Genomic DNA, 18,865 nt, shown 5'->3' on the forward strand with positions numbered 1-18,865 from the left:
TCAGTTTTCAAAGGGATGAACTCTTAATTTCTAGAGTATGTTAGTTTCATTCAAAGACAGCATGCAGAAATAGTTTAGAATGTTATCTTTTAACATTCTTATTATTTCGATGCAATAACTAACATTCATGCTTTGCTCTTGCAACTCAAAATTCTGTCCAGGAGTCATCTGGAAATCCAGACTGAATTTTTTTTGTGGTGAAAATGTATTAGCAATGTAAAACACCAATATAAAATTAGTATTTATTCTCAGAATGGCACCTTTGAGAGATGTGAGAGAGCTGTGAAACATGCTTAAACTGGGAGGAGTTTCTCTGCTGAAGTTTCAGAAGTTTCAGAAACTCTGTTACCAGACTGAAATTCAGCTCCCTTTGGTAGTGGCTTGTGACGGGCATACAGCCATGACTGGAATGCTGTGTCGTGCCGTGGTACTCAAAGGACCTGATACCAGCAAGTACTGTTCCAACACTGCAAATTCAAGCTGTATTCAGTTCTAAATAGTGATGGGACTGAAATATATGAAATATATCCCTAGATGTGAATTTGAATGAAAGTGCTCCCCTTTACTTTGGCTACCTAAAAATCGGTTGTTAAGGCCCATGCTTCTCTGCTTTTAAGAACAGAGTTCACTGCTGATTGATAGGCTGTTTCCAGAGGTGGAATTAGTGTGCTTAAAAAACTCCATCCTACCCTCTGCTGATAGATCTGAGATGTCTTCTGTTGTTAAAGATAGGTATGGGGTTCTGTGTGTAACATTTTGCACGAAGCGAAATAGTTCAAATGTATGCAGGAAATTTCACATACATTAAACTTGTAAATTTATGTAATTGGCATTAAGATTAATTCAGTTACAAGGGAAGCGGACTGATTAAAAAAACCTTGGAGTTCTAGAATCTTTTAAAAAAAAATTCAGGAAATGGAAACGTGTTCCTTGATGGTTTTGCACAATCAGTAGAAACTCCTGACGCAAATGCAGGCAGTGAGGTCATGTGTTTCATCATGCTTGCTTTCTTTAGGAAGCAGTAAATTTACAGTTGAAAAGTCAGTGTCATTTCTCAGATTGTGGTCTGTACTGTAACTAATGCCAATATTTTTTTTCTTTTACTCTTTCTTATTTTCTGCCTTTAGAACTTAAATTGTGTTTAATGTTTTTAGATTCAGATTGTGAGTGCAAGTGTGAGGGAAATGGAGGGGAGTGAAATAGGGACCACGTTGGTGTCCTGCTCCTGGCTGGGCGCAGTTGTTGTTTGTAATTAGAGTCGCTCCCCCGGTGCAGTCTGTGGCTGGTTGTCAAAGGGCTGCCACGGCTTGCAGTTTGGTTCTGTCCTCAGCAGCAGGCATCTCTTCGGCATCTCACGCTGGAGCTCGCTGAAGAGCGAACGGGAGTGCTGTTTAGGACTACTGCGTGACCTTGGAGTAGCATAAAAGTCCTGGAGCACTGGGTAGGTGCCTTTTCTTAGTTTGTGACCCCTCAGTAGAGCTTTGGTTAGATCCTAGTCAGTCTTGGTTATTTCTAATGGCCCCCGGCTCCTTCAAAGTGGCAATCTATCAAGAAAAATAATGTCATATAGAAATTTATTGGTCTGCCTGTGTGAATCAGAAGGTAGTGTAGAGAAATGGTCCCCAAGTGTACAACTGGCTTTAAGTGGCTCAGCTGCTTTTCTGCATTTGAGTGACAGTGGCATTAAGGCAGCACAGAAACCCAACTATTCATCTTTTCCGGGTAGAGCAGCTGTCTTTCAATAACAGCTAGAGGAATGCAGCTCTCCTCTATGACACTGATGTAAGGCAAGCTAAGATAGGAAGGATAATAGGTTCACGCATAGAAGATTACATTATTTTCTTTACCTAAACAACTGACTAAGGTAAGAGGTAAGTAGTTGTTTGCCATCTAAAGATGTTATATAATTTATATAATTTAAGTAAAATCTAAGTTTTTAAAAAAAGTAGATAAAAATCTGATTTTTTTTCTCCATTTGTAATTTTACAAATACATTATTGTTCCAGATATATAATTCAAACCAAAAGAATATGAATACAATAATTTCATTTAAGTTATTTATACTGAGAATATATGAGCTAAGAATAATGGTTAATGAGATCCTAAAGCTTTTCCCTTTATCCTGAGTCTCTCTCCTCCCTTCTCCCCCCATCTTCCTTACCCCCAGTCTACAGATTTAAGTTGTGTATATATCCTTCAGGAAGACTAAAGGTTAAGTTTTTGTTTAGGATGGAAGTGTTAGCCCCTGAGAAGAAAACACATGAAGAGAAAGAAGATTTGCAACAGTATCATCAGAAGCCTGCAAACTGCAAGAAATTGCTTAGGAATTGCTGCTTGATAAAGCGAATTTTTGCCTGGAAAAGTTTGAGCTCTAAAGGTACCTTTCCTGTTGAAATTTTTAGTGTAGGAGAAATTGTTGTCTTTCCAAGAATTCTGAATTTTTGATACAGTGCTATTACTGAATTTAGCATCAGTCAAGTTACAGGTACAAAAAGTCTCTACTGTCTTTGGTCTATTGTGCAAAGAGATTAAAAAATGGTACAGCTTTGATTGAAGGTGCTTTATCATAACATGATATAAATAATTGTACTGCATGAGCATTCAGTTTGCAGCACATCAAAATACATGGTGTGCAGAAAAGGTCTGCAGAAAAAAAAATTCCTTCAATCAGAAGATAAATGAGTGAATGTAAAATTTCAGTAATTAAATTTGTCAATTTATCAGGGCCCAACCCAAAAATCTGTTTTGATGAGTAAAACCTTCTTTCATCACTATCAGAGTATATTTGCATGGAAATTACATGATCAATCCCTTTGTCTTTGAGGAAATGGAGAAAGGTAACATCCTGTCACTTTTATACATAATGATGCTATGTACTGTATTTATTAATAAATACTGAAAGAAATGCTTCTTTTAAAATTGGAAGTTGGCTGTGAAATATCTCAGCCATTGAAAATCTAACTCTTTTATGAATAATAAATTAAACGGCAACCATCCTGAAGTGATGGTTAATCTACTTCACATTATTTTCTTCAGCAACATACACACAGTTAAGAATTTTATTCAGCACTGATTCCTCTTCTTACCATCATATTTGTACTTTGCAACATTATGTAGGAACAAAACAAGAAGCATTGCCCCAAACAACGCTTTTGTGTTCTGGCAGCATTTGTCATCCCCTTGCACACATTTTATGACAACAAAAAACAGGTCCTCTGTATATTGAATTTGTGTCAAACAGAATGAAAAAAAAAAGCATGACGTTGTTCTGTCCCGAAGAGCTAAGTCACCATATCCTGAGTAACATGTTATTTTATTTACACATTTACTTTAAAGGATATGCTCCTGTAGCTTAGTTTCAGCATTTAGAAAATATGAGCTGGTTAAATACAAAATACTTCTCAATTTAAACTGCCCTTATCCCTGTATTATCCAAGTAAACACGTGTTTGATATGCCTTCTAATCTAAGCATAATCATTTAGCTATTCTTGGCCACTCACTTTAAAAGCTTTAGGCTAATATTTCCAACAAATGGCTTCTTTAATCACTACACATATTGTAGTTTACTAAATACATGCTTCATTTCTGATTACTGTGTCTGTTTGTACCTATAATTCTCTCCACTTTCACATATTTTTTGTATTGTTACTGGAGCTAATGAAGCAAAAACGAATTTGCTATAACCCTTTCAATACACTCATCCTTTTGTTCATGGGAATTTTAGAATTTTTTTTCATTGGGTTGTTTATTAGCAGCCCCAGTAGGCCTAAGGAATCAGCTCTTTAGAAATGGTGTGTGAATCTAAAGCATGTTGCACAGAAGTTAATAGGTCTAATTCTTCAGTATCTTTAAAGTGGCTAATCATTTGCACCTCTGGAAAGGGTCTTGAAACAGCTGATATGTAATGATAGAATTAAGGATTTATTTTGTCTTGGTAAAAAGAATTAGCAGATATATGAATCACTAAAATCAGGCTCAATTAAGTTACTCTGGGTTAGTGCAACAGAGGTAAAATCAGAATCTGACACAGAGTTAACTCAAAATGAAGCTATTAATTTTGCTTTAACTAGTACCAAATAATAGAAAGCATATTCCCATAGGGAATACAACAACTTTGCATATTTATCAGGATCAAGAAGACTGACGCTCTGAGATACTTTCTGCAGCACTGTCCTGCTGTCCAAGGTGACCTCACTGGCTGAATAGATTTTCTTGGACTTCAGTTCTAGAGCCTATTGAGGTCTGTTGTGTATGGCATATCCAATTGAGTTCCTGAGCTGCAGCTAAGTAAGATTTCATACATATAAACAAGTGGGCCATTTCTGAAACCCCCTAGGCTTGGCCATGGAGATGCTCATCCATTCTCTGGAATAAGTAAAGTCAGCAAGAGGTCTGCTGTAGTTTAACCTTCCTCCTAGTACCCATGGCAGTGCTATCGTAGCTACAGAGCACCTGAGTACTGAGATACTTGGTCAATAACTACTGTTTACTGTTGGCAGGATGAAAGTGGGCTTGTGAATGTTATTGTGGTGGCTCATTCCCACTTAAATATTCCTTTATGCAAATCAGATTCCCCACTGGTTGTCTTAAGCTACCTTACACTAGTAAAGTGGTATAAAAATAGTTGTTAGGCAGTTGAGGCTGGCAGTTTAATACTTAAAAAACAACTGAAATATTTTTATTCCTATTTTTTAAAAATAGTGGAAACTACAAATGCTGAATTATTTGGTGATTCCCTGCCATTATAGCAGTTTGTAGCTAGAAATACTGTAAAGTAGTACATACTTGATCTTCTTTTAAAACAGATTGTTTCTCCTCTACAATTTGTTTTTGATATTTTAGTTTATTTGTATGATCTTGAAACTGAGTTTTTCAACATGTTGTTTTAACTTTATACAATTAAATATACTTTCAAAGACAATTTCCATTTATGAATTTGTAGCAGACAAATAAATATGTGATTTATTGTAATATTCAGATAATTTAACTCTGTTTTCAGAATGAATAATCTTCACTCTTATGATAAAATTTTAGAATGTCCTGGCACTGGGGATGTCTTCCTGCTCTTCCTGCTTCAACATCTCTCATAGGAATATGAAGAATGTTCTAGCATAAGTACTGGAATGATATTTCTACTCAACCCTTTTCTATGCAGTATTTAAACACTATGAATTTAATGCATCAGTGATTGCTCCAAAAGAAGAACAAGAGAATAAAGAAAAAAAAAGGCTTATTGTATTCCAAAGGAAAGTAAATGGAATGACACAGTTGTTGATGGGAAACAATTCCACACTAAAGACACTATTTTAGTCAATGCTCAAGGCTCAGTAACTTGACCAATTTCTTCAGACAGCGGTTTCAGAGAGCAGTTATCTTGTAACCAGGGCTTGAGGAACAGGTTCTGACTACTGCCAGGTACACATCAGCGAGAGCTTGATACTGGGCTCAAGTTTAAAGCATGTGTTGAAAAACTGGAGGGTTTTACTTTCAAAAATGAGCAGCACTGAAGTATCTCCTTACTAAATTGGCAACCCACTCAGTTAACCTAGGGCAGTTATGAGTCCTTCGCAATTATTCCATACCATGAATATAGGTTCTGCTGCAGATTTTATAAAATGCAAATGGGAGACACCAAGAGCACAACAAGTTGTCTGTCACAAAAATAAATTCGGGGGAATTGTACTGCTGACTCCACATAACATACTGCTAAAAATATTATTATCAACTGTTTATTTAAAACCTGTTCTGTATTGTCTGCGTTTTCTCAAATTATGTATTTATGAGTTGAGTTATAACTAATTCAGGAATAATTCTAAGCTGTCAATCAATGTGTGTATTTTTTCCTGTCAAGTAGTACATTTGACAAAATATTTAAGGAAAAAATAACTCAAGTTTCTTGAGAACTAGTTAAATGTTCTGCTCTCCCTAGGGTACTTCATATACTCTCAGACCTTGGATAACTGGAGATTGCCAGTAGTTTTTTTTTAAATATGGACTTCTTGTGAACAGAATAGTTTATCCCTTGTGGTCTGTTTGCCTTTTCTTCTTCTATGCAAATATGTTGAGCAGTACTTTGAAATCCAGTCACATCTCAGACCATGAAAAGAAATTCTCCTCTCAGTTGTTCAAAATTAACAAGAATCTTTATTAATATTGAACAGAGGTCCTTTGGGCTGAAACATTCTTCCAGTGTGTCTCTCAGCATTAATTCTTGTGTGCCTGCTTGTACCCCTTTTCTATTGAGCAGTGAAGCGATAGGGCAAAGACAATCTGAAAGTTAGACACTGATGACAGCAGGATTACATACAGGCATTAAAGTATATGTCTTTCGAATATCAAAGCCCTGAACTGCCTTAATTAGAAACTATCATGACTACCAATTAGGAGACAAGTGTTGTTTCCTAACTTTGTTACTGAAGAAAAAGCATCTTCTTTTTGTTTGTTTCTGCATGGAGTGATAGTTACTGAAGTTGGCCTGGTCCTAGTTACCCTTCCTTACAGGAAGAATATGAAATAAATGGCATAGATAAAAATCACAGAAAACAACAATAAATAATAGATATCCAGTTTTAAGAATAGCATATCTCCAGAGTTCATTCCCTTGTCCCAGTAGTTGCTTTTCACAAGCAGTCCTCTCTTAAAGAATTGCTGATACACTTTTTGGATTGTAGCTTGTCTGGTGATTGAATTTGTATGGCCTGTCAGTTGTGAGACTTTTGGCTTCATATCATGTCAAACTACTTAATGTAGTTTTCCTAGGATTTTTTTTCTCCAGTTTTCCCCAGATGCTTTGAATAATGTTGGGTTTCTGTTGAATTTACAAATTTAAATAATGAGAGGACTTCATAGGACTTCATATGGTCACTAGGAAAAATTTGTTCTATGTACCTATATAACTGAAGTTCATATGACCTTGTTGTTTTGGGTCTGAAAGGCTCTAAGAGAACAAAAAGAAGAAAAATGAGAGAGAAAGAGAGGTGTAGGAAGGGAAGGAGAGTGAGAGAAAGAGAGAGATAAAGGACCATGTTCCTTGCCAGACCCTCTTCTCCTTTCCATTCTAGATAGTGAAAGTGTAAATAATAGACCATACCATATTAAATTTTTTCTGAATGCTCAATAAGCAAGTTTTGTAGCCTATTACTACATGTATTAACCATGGAAGAGATTAACATATCTAAGATTTTATGCTCTGGAGACAAATATAGAAATCAATTTTAAAATGGAACCTTTCATGGTTTTGAGCAATACAGAAATCTTTGTCTTGTAAAAGCTACAAGAAGAGAAATTTACTTGGGAATTCAAAATGAGCAATGTGTAGCCTAGTGTGTCTATTTGAAATATTTATGAAAACATTTTCCAATTTGATGGTGCATATGTTAATCTTAAGTAAGCTAGCTACTAAACGCAGGAAAAGTTACAGGATTAAAATCTTATTCACTTGGTGTCTTTTAATAATTTTTTTTTACAGAGAAAATAAGCATTGCTCAGTATTGCTTTAGGTGTTTCTTTAATTACAATGAACTATGAATTGGCACTATTTTCATATTCAGCTCTAATACATTGAGGGTTTGTGGTACCTTATACCTTCTGGCTCATTGTGCAAAAGTTCCATTTTATGTTACAAAAATTTTACCCTCTGAACAAATATTGCACGTGTATATACAAATCTTTTCAAGTCACTGAACTGGATGGAAAATGTGGATATATTCCATTTATTTGTAAAAGTGTGATGTAATGAGCTTTTTTTTTTTTTCTCTGAAACCATTATAGGACTCTATTCTTAGCTAAATAATTCTCTGTACCAGAACAGAGGTGTAGTTGCTCCTATTTACTAGGTATGAAAAGATTGTTTAAAAAATGCTAATAAAACATGGTAAGGAAAAAAAAGGAAAAAATGATAGGGTTAAAATAACCTATTTATAATATTTTTGTTTTGTTTTCCACCGAAACCTATTCACCATTATAATCTCAGATAAAGGAATTTATATAAAGAGGCCCGGCAAAAAAGGGGAGCTTTGTATTTTGTTCCCTTCTTGCAAAATGCTAACTCTGAAAAACAAATCATGGCAATAAAATTAGAAGCTCTCCCTGGTGAATGTAATTTTCTTTTAAATTTGTAGCACAGAGTGATCTAATCTCAGTAAGACTTCTAATACTCTCTTCAGGGTAGCAGTAATAGTTGATGGCCCAAATTAACAGGAAAGTGTATTATGCAGGAATGTTTGTTATCTTTCAGGTCATTAACAGGGGAATTGGAAAAACATTGATTCCCACAACTTAGAATCATTCCAGAGTGATTATTGCAGAGTGAGTAATGTTTTTTAAAGGGCATTTACTGTGTATTTGTGTACAGACTTGCTTATGAAAATGTGAGGCTCTGACGTATAAAATTATGTAGCATCATTTTTGACTTGAGAAAGTATAATAATCACTCTCCTATATTTCTCTTAGAAAAAAAACCCCAAATATATACCTTTTGAAGCTTTTAATACCTATTAAAGTTTTAAAATTAATACTTAAAGGCCACAGTCATGACAAAAGCTCTTGCTACTTTACTCTGTAAATACATAGATGAAAGTTTTTAAACACTTCCAAATTTAAAAATAAATCTTGCAATAACCACTAGTTTCCAGTTTGGGCAGAATTCATGTGTGCCTCTTCAGAGCTCTTGAAACTATAAAAGTGCCTGTAAAAGTAAGTATTACCTGCAACTTATTTTTTAACGATGCTTAATAGAAAGATAGCAAGTTGCAAAGTGCAGATTATTAAGTCAATTCTCTTTAAAGTGAATGTACTTGTAAGGAGAAGGCTATTTCATGGGAATTAGATTTCCTCAGCATTTAACATTCAAAGGATTAAATATGCTCCACAGTTAAATCCTGAGAAACATGGCTCAGAAAAATGTGGGTGCACCACTTCATGGAGTTTCTGCTTTCTGCTTCCCTAGCTATATAGACGTTACACAACAAGGTATGTTTCTTCTTTTCTCTTGGAGGTTTGTTTCCTTCATATCAGAATGGATTTTTATGGTCTCCTGTAATTGCTGACTTTGTAAGCCCGGTGTTGCAGCTACTAGGAGGGACATGCTAATGGAAGATGAAGCATTAACTCATGGCAAATTGCTGCCTAAAAACTCCACATTTGCAGAAGAGCATGTTGAGCTCCCAAGCTTTTTTTTTCCCTCTTTTCTTTCTTTTCCTACTGACTAATGTTAGTACCAAACAGTTTGCATAAGCTTCCTAAGAGACAGTGCACAGTTTTAAACTGGCTCTAATTAAGAGCTTCAAACATTTTTATTAACAATTTAGTTTTTGATTAACAGTAATGAATGTGTGTTTTCTTTTCATATAAAAAAAGCATGAGGAACCATTGAGCTGACTGGAACCTTTCCAGGGATGTCACTCTGGATTCTCTATAATGAAATTTTATTTTTCCATTGAGATTGTTATTCCTGCTTACGAATTATCGCCTTATTCGTCAATCAGTTTAAACTGTTAGAAAAACAGTCCTAGCATCTTTTTGAATTTGGCCAAAGAATAAAAGGAATAACTGATTAACTTATCTTTAATCAGCTAGTTATATCAGAAATATAATTTCTTCCTCTAATTCTCCTTGTTTGTCTAGTAGAATTGGAGTTGCTGCTTCAATATCATGCAGATATTTTGATCCATTGCAATACAATATAGAAACTATATGCCCTGAATATGAAAGAAAACTATGAAGTTCTGACTGCTCCATTTGAAAATCTGATGTCTAATTTTGTTTCCCCAGATTTTCCTTCATTGTTATGCAAAGGTCAGTGTCTCATTTAAAAAAAAAAAAAAAGGTAGCTAATTTATTGAAAATCACTTAAAAATCAAGTTCTAACAATCAAAAGTTTGGAATATAATAAATGTAGAGGATCACCACTTTTGGGAAACTAAGATATATCCTTTATGAAACCAATATATACTTCTATTTAGTGTCTGTACTCACAGTATCTTTGATTTCTACTGTGTCTGCCAACTGCTGCTTTTTTATTTCAAGACATTCTATCAATCAAAAACTAATAGGCTGAAGAAGTGTATTAGATTAAGTGGAAGGACTTTTATATTCATGGCACACTTAGAAAATGGAATCAATCTTTAAATATCTTGCCACTTTCCATCTGGGCATTATTCCAGCAATTTAAATTGCTAAATATATTGAGAGTATTCCAGATTAAATGGTGGCTCTGAATGTCTTTTTATAAATGGTATGGCCCATAAAGAACTGAATTTGTTGTGGTAGTTAAAGATATCTGCATTTTGTTTACCGAAGTGTACTAAATATTAGGGCAGTATAACACAACTGTGTTTGCGAGCATCTGTTCCTGAAAAAAATCCTGCGATTCAAAGGAGCACTTCTACTGCAGATCAAGTAGGCTATCAGAAGCAGCTTCTTGAAAGCATGCAAACCCAGCTTTTTTCCCTTTTTTTTTTTAGCATGATGAAGCATTATGACTGAATAACTTTTCACAAAAGATCAAATTAAAAGTAAAACTAACATATCTTAGAAGTGGAAAATTAGAGCAGAAGAAAGGAGGGAAAATCAGTAAGAAACAAAAACACTGAAATGGCTAGAACAACAAAATTACATGTTGTTTTGTTTTCCTTTTTTTTTTTTTTCATTTCTTTTATTGCTGCTGTAACCTTTATTGAATGCTTGTTTCCATTGGAGTCTGCAGTGTGGTCCTGACAGTTCTTCGGGCAGGCAACAGTTCTGACAGGATAGATTTACTGTCCTTTCAGCCCCAGAAAGGGTAAGTGGGAGGACTTGGTGCTCTTCGTTGCTGCAATAATGCCATCCTGCTGGGACCTCCCTGCTGTTCCTTCAAGCAGCATTATCTTCTTGGCCAGGAGATGTGTTCTCAGTTGTCCTTTAATTTTCTTATTCATCGTCTCTGTGTACAAAAGACTAAGAAAAAGTTTGTAAGGAGCTGGAATTCTTCACCAAGCCATCCAAATGTTTAGAGGGCTCAATGACTATTAGTCATATGTGGCAACACTGCAACTGAATTTTGCAGATCACCTCAACCCAATGCCAACGAAGCTGTACTCTGTAGCAAAGCAGAAGGCATACTTGATTTCACATATGTCACAGAAAATGGTGCTGGAAATATTGAGCTACCTAAGCACTTTTTGTACTGTTCTCCATAACCCTCCATCTTTGAGGTCAACCTGATTTTTTTGTTATACAGACAGGGAAAAGGAGAATTATAATAGGTGAACAAAATGAAAAAGTTTAATACCTGTAATACTAAAAATAATTTTCTAATACATTATTTAACTTGTGATGTCGTTGGCCCTGTGAGTGCAAAAGCAAGATGCTTGGGTGAGTTGGGGTCATCATTCCCAACAGCAGACAAAAGCTATTTCTGACAATACAAGAACTCAAGGTCTAGGGCAACAGAAATGTGAAGCTCGTTTCATTACCTGCTTCTGGCCTAAGCAGATGTGTAGGTTAAGGCTGTCTGGAATGTAACAGCAAGAATACAGAGTATTTAAACCTCTGTCAATTCACACCAATTCATTACCAAGTTTCTCTGAATATAACTAGCATTACTTCATGCGACTTCCTTGTTATACCTCGTGTATATATATATATTTAAAGCCATAAAAATACTACAGCTTTTGAGTATAGCATCTATTGGCTGAGCTGTTATAAATGTCTCTGTGTTTATCTTTGCACAGGTTTGTGTTTATCTTTGCTGGTTGAGAGGTAAAATATTTTAAACTTAAGACCCTTCAGTTGACAAGAGCTACCTTCCCAAGCTGCGATAATTTGACTGCTTTCACTAATTCCCTTAGTTCACACCACTTCTGATTTGTAATAACTTAAGGTTCCTTGTGTTTCTGAATCTCAGTATTCTCTGCTGTGAGAAAATATCTGTAAACCCAGATATTACTCTGTCTCTCCCTAGCTTTATATTATATGGGGGCACAATAAGCTACTGCAGCTATCAGTTTCTTAGCTGTCAATTTTGCCTGAAACAAAAAAAAAAACCAAACCCCTCTACTTTTTAGTAAACAGAGTGGAAACTCTGCGGTGATGAACAGATTTATAGAAATGCTGGTAAAGAAGACAACAGTGCAATTCCTTAGTTGTTGACTAAACAATTTAGAAAGTAGTGAACAAAACAGGATATAGAAAAGAGGTCCATATGGTTAATTTACACTGGAAAAATGGATTTCTTCTGAGTTCCTATGTGATGTTAGAGGAGTCAGTTAAGTTAAACTTTAGAGATTGACACTGTGTATTTCTTGTTTTCTGAGTGCATCTTTGGGGATTGATTTGCAGAATATTGAGCACTTGCAGCATTACTAACTTGGCTTTGAACATCTGTGAAAGGCTGTGTATTAAGCATTGTGAAAATGAGCTTCCATGAGTTTCCTACCAAGGGCCCAAATTAGTCAGTGTCTTTGATCTTAATTGCACTGTGCCTCTGTTCTGCATAAAGTAAGTATAATAATACCCTCTCATCTCAAAGGGATGTTGTGAATATACATGTAGTAATGTTTGTGAAGCACTTGGACACTGTAGTGATGAACATCATAGAAAATTGTATTTTCAGCTCAGATTTTCAATAATGTTTGGTGAGTAAATTGTGAGGGCAGAAAATGTGTAGAGTGAATTTTTGAATTTGGTAAATAAGTGATAGCTGTGAATTAAATTAACTTATCAAAAGAAACTCCTGCTCAAACTATATTACATGATCATGTCATTAAAATGTTGCACATGCATATGTAGAAAGGGGCTGAACAAATACTGTTAGTATTTATGATCACCGTACAATTCTTTTGATGTATGCTTCCTATGTAATTAACATATGCAGCAAAATTTCCGAGTGTAAAGGAACCATAAACCTGAGCTCTTGGTTTGTAGTTCTGCTTAAAAGTAAGGATAGTGTGATTGATCAAAGGATCAGGCCCTAAGATACAAAGTGTGAAAGATGTGAGGGTTTAGTTAATTGTGTAATGTTAAATCTTGGCTTGCTGAAATGAATGAGAATCTTGCCGTAAATTTCATTGTAGCAGGAATTTGATTCCATTTGCTTTATAAAAATAACTCTGTACTGAATAAGATAAATCTTTATGTAGGAAAACAAGATATCATTCATCTGTTGGCTTCGTAACGTTATATTCTAATGTATGCCTTATTTGTTTAGAAGGAGAATTTGGGGGGAAAAGAGTTCTTTCCAACAGGAAGTTTTTGAATTTTCATTACCAATATCAAATCACAGAAATGAGAAAAAAAATAATAGCAATTCTTTTTATAATTCAGTTAAGCTACAATTGATTCTATACTAAAAACTAATCAGTATACTATAATCGAAGAGATATTTTTGGACCAATGTACCAGCTGGTATCACAGATGGTACAGATGGCATAAGGCTCTTTAATGGGATAAAGATAATGTGTTGGCACGAAGAGAGTTGAGTATATGAACATGTGATTTTTCTTTCCCATTATAAACTGTCTAATCAGTGTAATTTTAATTGATACACAATTGATACGTTCCACAAATCTGGGTAAATACTAAGATCAATACTTTCCAGTCAGTGACATTAGTATAACCTTACTTTGTTCTGGAAAATCTCATATGCCATAGTAGGCAACAACTCATTAAGCCTTTAGTTCAGAAGAAGGAATTGCAAGGCAAATTTGATATTATTTAAATGGTCTACCTGACATTTTAAAAGGAGATTAATGAGAAATCTATGGAAACAGCTGAATCCCTCAGAAAGGTCTTATTCTTTTGAGCTTTGATATTGGTATGAATATGGCAAAAAGTATGATAGTAGTATTGATAATGAACAATCTTGATGACAGGTGATCAGGAAATAATTCTAATTATTTTCTGTGAAGAATCAGTGTGGCTGGATATTTCTCGACAGTAGTAGAAGGGCCTCACTGGATAGTGTGGACTTTACTAGACTTAATATCTTTTTTTTACATATGATATTCTATAAAGTAGTGTGGAATTAAAAATATTTTTACTTGTACCCCATTCAGAACTTTATTTTGTCACTTCTCTGTTTTTTGTATATTGCACAAGACATAAGAACTATCTACAGTGTATCCTATAGGCTGGGTATCTACAGTGGTGCTTTCAGTCACAAAGCTGGCAAGACATTGCTACGTTAGGTTTTTTTCCTGGTGTCTGAAATAAACCTCAGTGCCACTGTCAAAAGTTATCAGTGGGTACTTTACTGAACATCTAGCCAGTTGCATCCAGATTCCATATTCTTCGATATTCAAAAGTGCTCTGTCATCAGAAATGGATGATTGTATTTTTCCAGGTTAGGCAAAACCTTCAAAAGTATCCAAGCTTTTGTTTGGCACACCTAGATTGCTAAGCGTATTTGATAGAATATTATACCCAAAGAGTCATTACTCCAGTATTTACAGCCATTTCCAGATCACAGAAATGTGGCTAAAGGTGTCAGGATTTGTTTAGTGATAGCAAACTTGATTTGGAATTAATTTCACACAGATCCTGAGTCTGGTGATTGTTAGAACATATTGAAACAAAGCTAGCATAAGCTGGTTGGGATAACAAGTCACTGCATTCAGTCACCAATCCAGAAAAAAAAAAAACCTGTATTGCTTAATGTCCCAAGGGAAAACTTGTGAAGAAGACACCACCCCAGAACAGTACAAACCCTGCTGAAGTTTCGTCATCAGGAGCTGCAGCATTCCTCTGAATGGCCGTGACTGGAGGCATATCCAAAACGTGCCCTTCTTACAAGTTCCTAAAAGTTGCAATGGAAAAGGGGAGTTTTCTTGCTTTTTTCCTCTAGAGTGATAAATCACAAAAACCAAATGGCTTAGGAGAAATGAGTGAGTATGTCCTACAGAAGTGGAGTGTCTGTATTGTACAACAAGTGTCCAGATTTCTTGTACGCTTACATCACATAAGTGATGTTTTTGAAGATTCTAGGATACTGAGAATACAGTTCCAGTCACATGTAGCTAGAATGTCTGTTCCATTTCTTCTAATTTTATGAGAAATACTCTTTTCCATATTCAAACAGATTACGAAATGAAATATGATGAAATACTAAGTTGCCAAAACTGAAGTTCTTACACTGTTATTATTGTTCTATCTATAGGGTGAAAAGTATAACCCTACTTCCATTTGTATTTCAGAAATATGTTTATATCTCTTGGAAATTATCTGTCAGCAAGTTATCTTTAGATGTATTGTGAAGCAAAACCTGGTTTTGCTACAATGTCTTTTTCCACAGTTGGTTGTAAGGACCTTGGTAGTGACAGGATTTAATGGGCATTACTCATTAAAGAACCATTCTCTAGTGGGTTCCAGTGGGTCCACCCACACAGCACATGTTTCTGTAATAGCACCAGTGTTTCTGATTTTAGTTAGAAGCAAGATCCTGCTTACTCTACTGTTTGTATTGGGACTGAAGTGCTTTGACATAGACCAAAACTATACTGGTACTTATTTCAGAAAGAATCCTTCGTTGAAGTTTGAAGTTCTTGCCTTTTGTGAATTAAAATCTGATTCCCATGGGTTTTGTATTATTTTAAAATAGGGTTATATTTAATGTATAAGGAAATAAGTCAACACTTTATCATTTGCAAAACCAGGGAAGGAAGAATTGGAGGTAGGAGTAATGATAACATACTATTATTATTTTGCCATTTGTCTTTTCACTTTCACTGGGGTGCTATAGATTGGAAGTTGGTAAAATTTCTCCATTTCATTCATAGAAAATTAACGATGAAAAATTAAAAAGGAAACCTGAACCTTTTATTAGTCTTCTTGTCTGATTTCTACTATTTTAGTCTATTTTCTTTCTCTGCTTAGAAACTAGAGGTTATGATCTCATCTTTGTAAAGCGTTTAGAAGAGCCTTCCTTCAAGCATCATAAAGCTTATTGATCCATTTTTCATTTGAGCTTTGAAATGCCATCTGTTTTATATTCCAGTCTTGTATTATTGTTATTATTATCATTATTATTGTTATTATTATTAAATATCTCAGAATAAATTATCATAAACTTTCCAGTTTTGTTTTTGTAAAGCTGGTGTAATATAAATGATTTCATATAAATGAACCTCCTTCACAATTATGAAAGGGACTACAGTTCAGTGAGAGAATGATTTTCAAAGAGCAATTATTGCTTTTGGGGTCGTATCATCAGATAAACATATGTCTTGCTTCTTCTCCACACACTATCTATACTGACTGTTAAAAGTGTCCTGCAGTTGTACTTTCTCTGGTTGTCAGATTTTGATTACATAATGTACAGTTTACACCAGGATTGGAGATTTTGAAGATTTGGGAAGCCTTGGATGCAAGGCTTTTTCCTCTGAGCCACTGGTCCACACAATAGATTTGCATGCAGTTGCTGAAGGAGTCATCTTCTGCGGGAGATCTCAAACTGAGTTGTAAACTTTTTGTTTACAGTAATCACCAGAGTACCTTAGTCCTGTTTCTAAGGTCAAGGTATATATAGAATTTTTTGAGCAATTTCCAGGTTAAATTCCAATCTTATATATCAGTGTGTTTCAGTAGCTCATAAAATAATTTGAAGTTAACTATAGAATATAGCATCTGTTGTTAGAGCAGAAGGTTTGATCGTGAGCTGCCTTTCACTGCATTATTCTCTTGGAGAGGTGCACAGGAAATGATTTATTCTTTTTGCTCAATGTCAGTTATAGAAATATCTTTAACCTTTCCCTGAGGAATGCAGATACCTTTGTTCTGACCTCTCATTGTTGTGCAGCAAAGTCTAAGCTGCTTTTGTAGTAAGATGCCTTTCAATTTTTGTAGTAGATGCTCTTCTACAAATTGAGTAAAATATCTGCCAAATGAGAAGTAATACTTAAAACCTTATTTATGCCAGAAATAAATTACTTCATTAAGGATAAGGCTGTAGGGAAGTGGGCCTTCTGCATTTCATAGACTGAATCCAGGAGCTTTTCTAAGCACCTAGCAATGCTCTATGGATCCTCTGGGTGGAATTTTTAGTAATATTTCAGTTATCTTAATTTCATCCTCACTATTCACATGTTCCAAGTGAGAAGCTGCATATCTTTATTTTTCATTAATTTAATAAGTGCTGTCATTTTAGTCTGTTACTAGTGGTTTTTTTCAAGTACAAAATATGTAACCAAAATACTCCACAAGTTCACAAGTTCCTTTATTTATAATTATTCCATATAAAGTAGTAATTGCTAGAGGAGAAAAATGTCCACTTACATGGTTAAGATAATGAAAAATTTCCCCAGGTAATATGTTAGATCATTGTCATGTACTGTTTTAGTAAATGAAGTGTCAAAAGCATGTAATAAAGCAGTCATATTTGAATTAATTACCTAGGGTAAAGGTATCAGATTTTTATATTTTGGAAAGGTTCAATGATTCAACTTCAATTTTCTTCTATCATATAATACAAATATTCTTTCAAATATGCTATACCTTCTGCTGTGAGGACTGATTTACAGCACAGTAGTTGGTTTTAAACTATGAAAATGTGTTGAAAAGTGACAATTTAAGTTTCCAAGGCTGTATTAAGTAATTTTTTTTTTTATGTAAAAATGTATGTTCTGATGTACGTAAGGTAAAATATTCACCGTATATGTTACAGTGAGACATGTAATCTAAGGACAGAATTTCTTCTTTCACTTCATCAGCTTAGGAGCAATGATTTCTTAGAGAAATATGGGTCAAACTACAGAGATAGATATATATATCTTAGTTATTAATCTGCTTGATCATCACCATGCAGACTTACTAGGAATCCAGCTGTTTTTCTGGACAGTGATGTACTGTGCTGAGAGACCACAGCTGAGTTAACTCTGCAGTATGACATAATATGCAAGTGCTAGTGCAGGGCCTTCAGTAGGCTAATTAGCCGACTAAGCAATGCTAACTATAGCAGACATTATGCCACTTAAGCAGAGCTGTGCTACTTCTGAGACCCAGCTACTACACAATGCTATTTTTTGGAAATTGCGAACTCCTCACCACTTATTCAGCACTAGCCGCATGCATCTAGCTCCCCCCTGGAGCGGAGAGGGAAGAAGGCTGCTTCGAAGAACTTAAAAGAGAGATAAATGGCCTTGAGTTTCTTTCACCTATGGGGTGGGTCTTCTGGAGGGACACACAGACTCTCAGGCTTATCACCCCTGAAATTTGCCTCACTGGCAGATCTGCCAGGCTGCTGCTCGCTTAATGAGTGTGGGCAAGCCATTTTCTTTCCTGTCCTCCCTAAAACTGGGGAGCTTCCTACAGCTTTGGAAGGAAGATGTCACAGCGATTGTCCAAGGAAATCTCTGGTTTGTCATGTACTTCACATCACTGGGACGTTAGTAGCAACTTTGCTAGTGCCTGTGAGATCTGCAAACAGCCAGCTATTAGCTTTAATGGCTCTTCTAGAACTGGAAAAGCATGTTTTGAGATTGAGAGATCAGCTTCATGCACCCCAAAGATAAATGGGTTTTTTTTTCAGGTTTGAACTACTAGGAAAATTGATGTTTGCTACAAAACGTGAGTTAAAAAGAAAAGAGTTTTAAATAGAGTAACTTGAGTTTGTTTCTTTACAGTGAGAAAACTTGACTGATGTTTACATAGAGCCACAAAATCTTTCAGTTGAACCAAATCATAATTTTTTTTTTGTGAAAAAAGTTCTGGATAAAGTTTTTTTTGCAGCTATATGAGTCAGTTTCTAATAGAGAAAAATGTTCTTTGAAGTTGTTTTGGAGCAGTTGTAATGAGTACATACATGGTGGGAGTATCAAAACTGCAGTTATTCAGGGTAAGCCATGCTGAGAAGATATCATTAAAAATATTTCTCCTTCATACTGACTTCTATCA

General features: G+C 35.1%; 1 protein-coding gene across 6 annotated transcripts in view; it reads left to right on the plus strand.

Moving 5' to 3' along the window:
* KCNIP4 (potassium voltage-gated channel interacting protein 4) overlaps window positions 1-18,865 on the plus strand; it is a 457,716-nt gene that overhangs the window by 43,799 nt on the left and 395,052 nt on the right. The window contains exon 1 of one of the 6 annotated variants that reach the window (XM_086746798.1): window positions 2,262-2,377. The exons of the other annotated variants lie outside the window; for them this stretch is intronic. The gene's annotated coding sequence lies outside the window, so the exon portion shown is untranslated. Of the gene's footprint in view, window positions 1-2,261; window positions 2,378-18,865 lie in introns of those variants that run through there. 6 annotated transcript variants of the gene reach the window in all.

This window comes from Chlamydotis macqueenii, chromosome 4 (assembly GCF_036417535.1).
Source record: "Chlamydotis macqueenii isolate bChlMac1 chromosome 4, bChlMac1.mat, whole genome shotgun sequence".
Lineage (NCBI taxonomy): Eukaryota > Metazoa > Chordata > Aves > Otidiformes > Otididae > Chlamydotis > Chlamydotis macqueenii.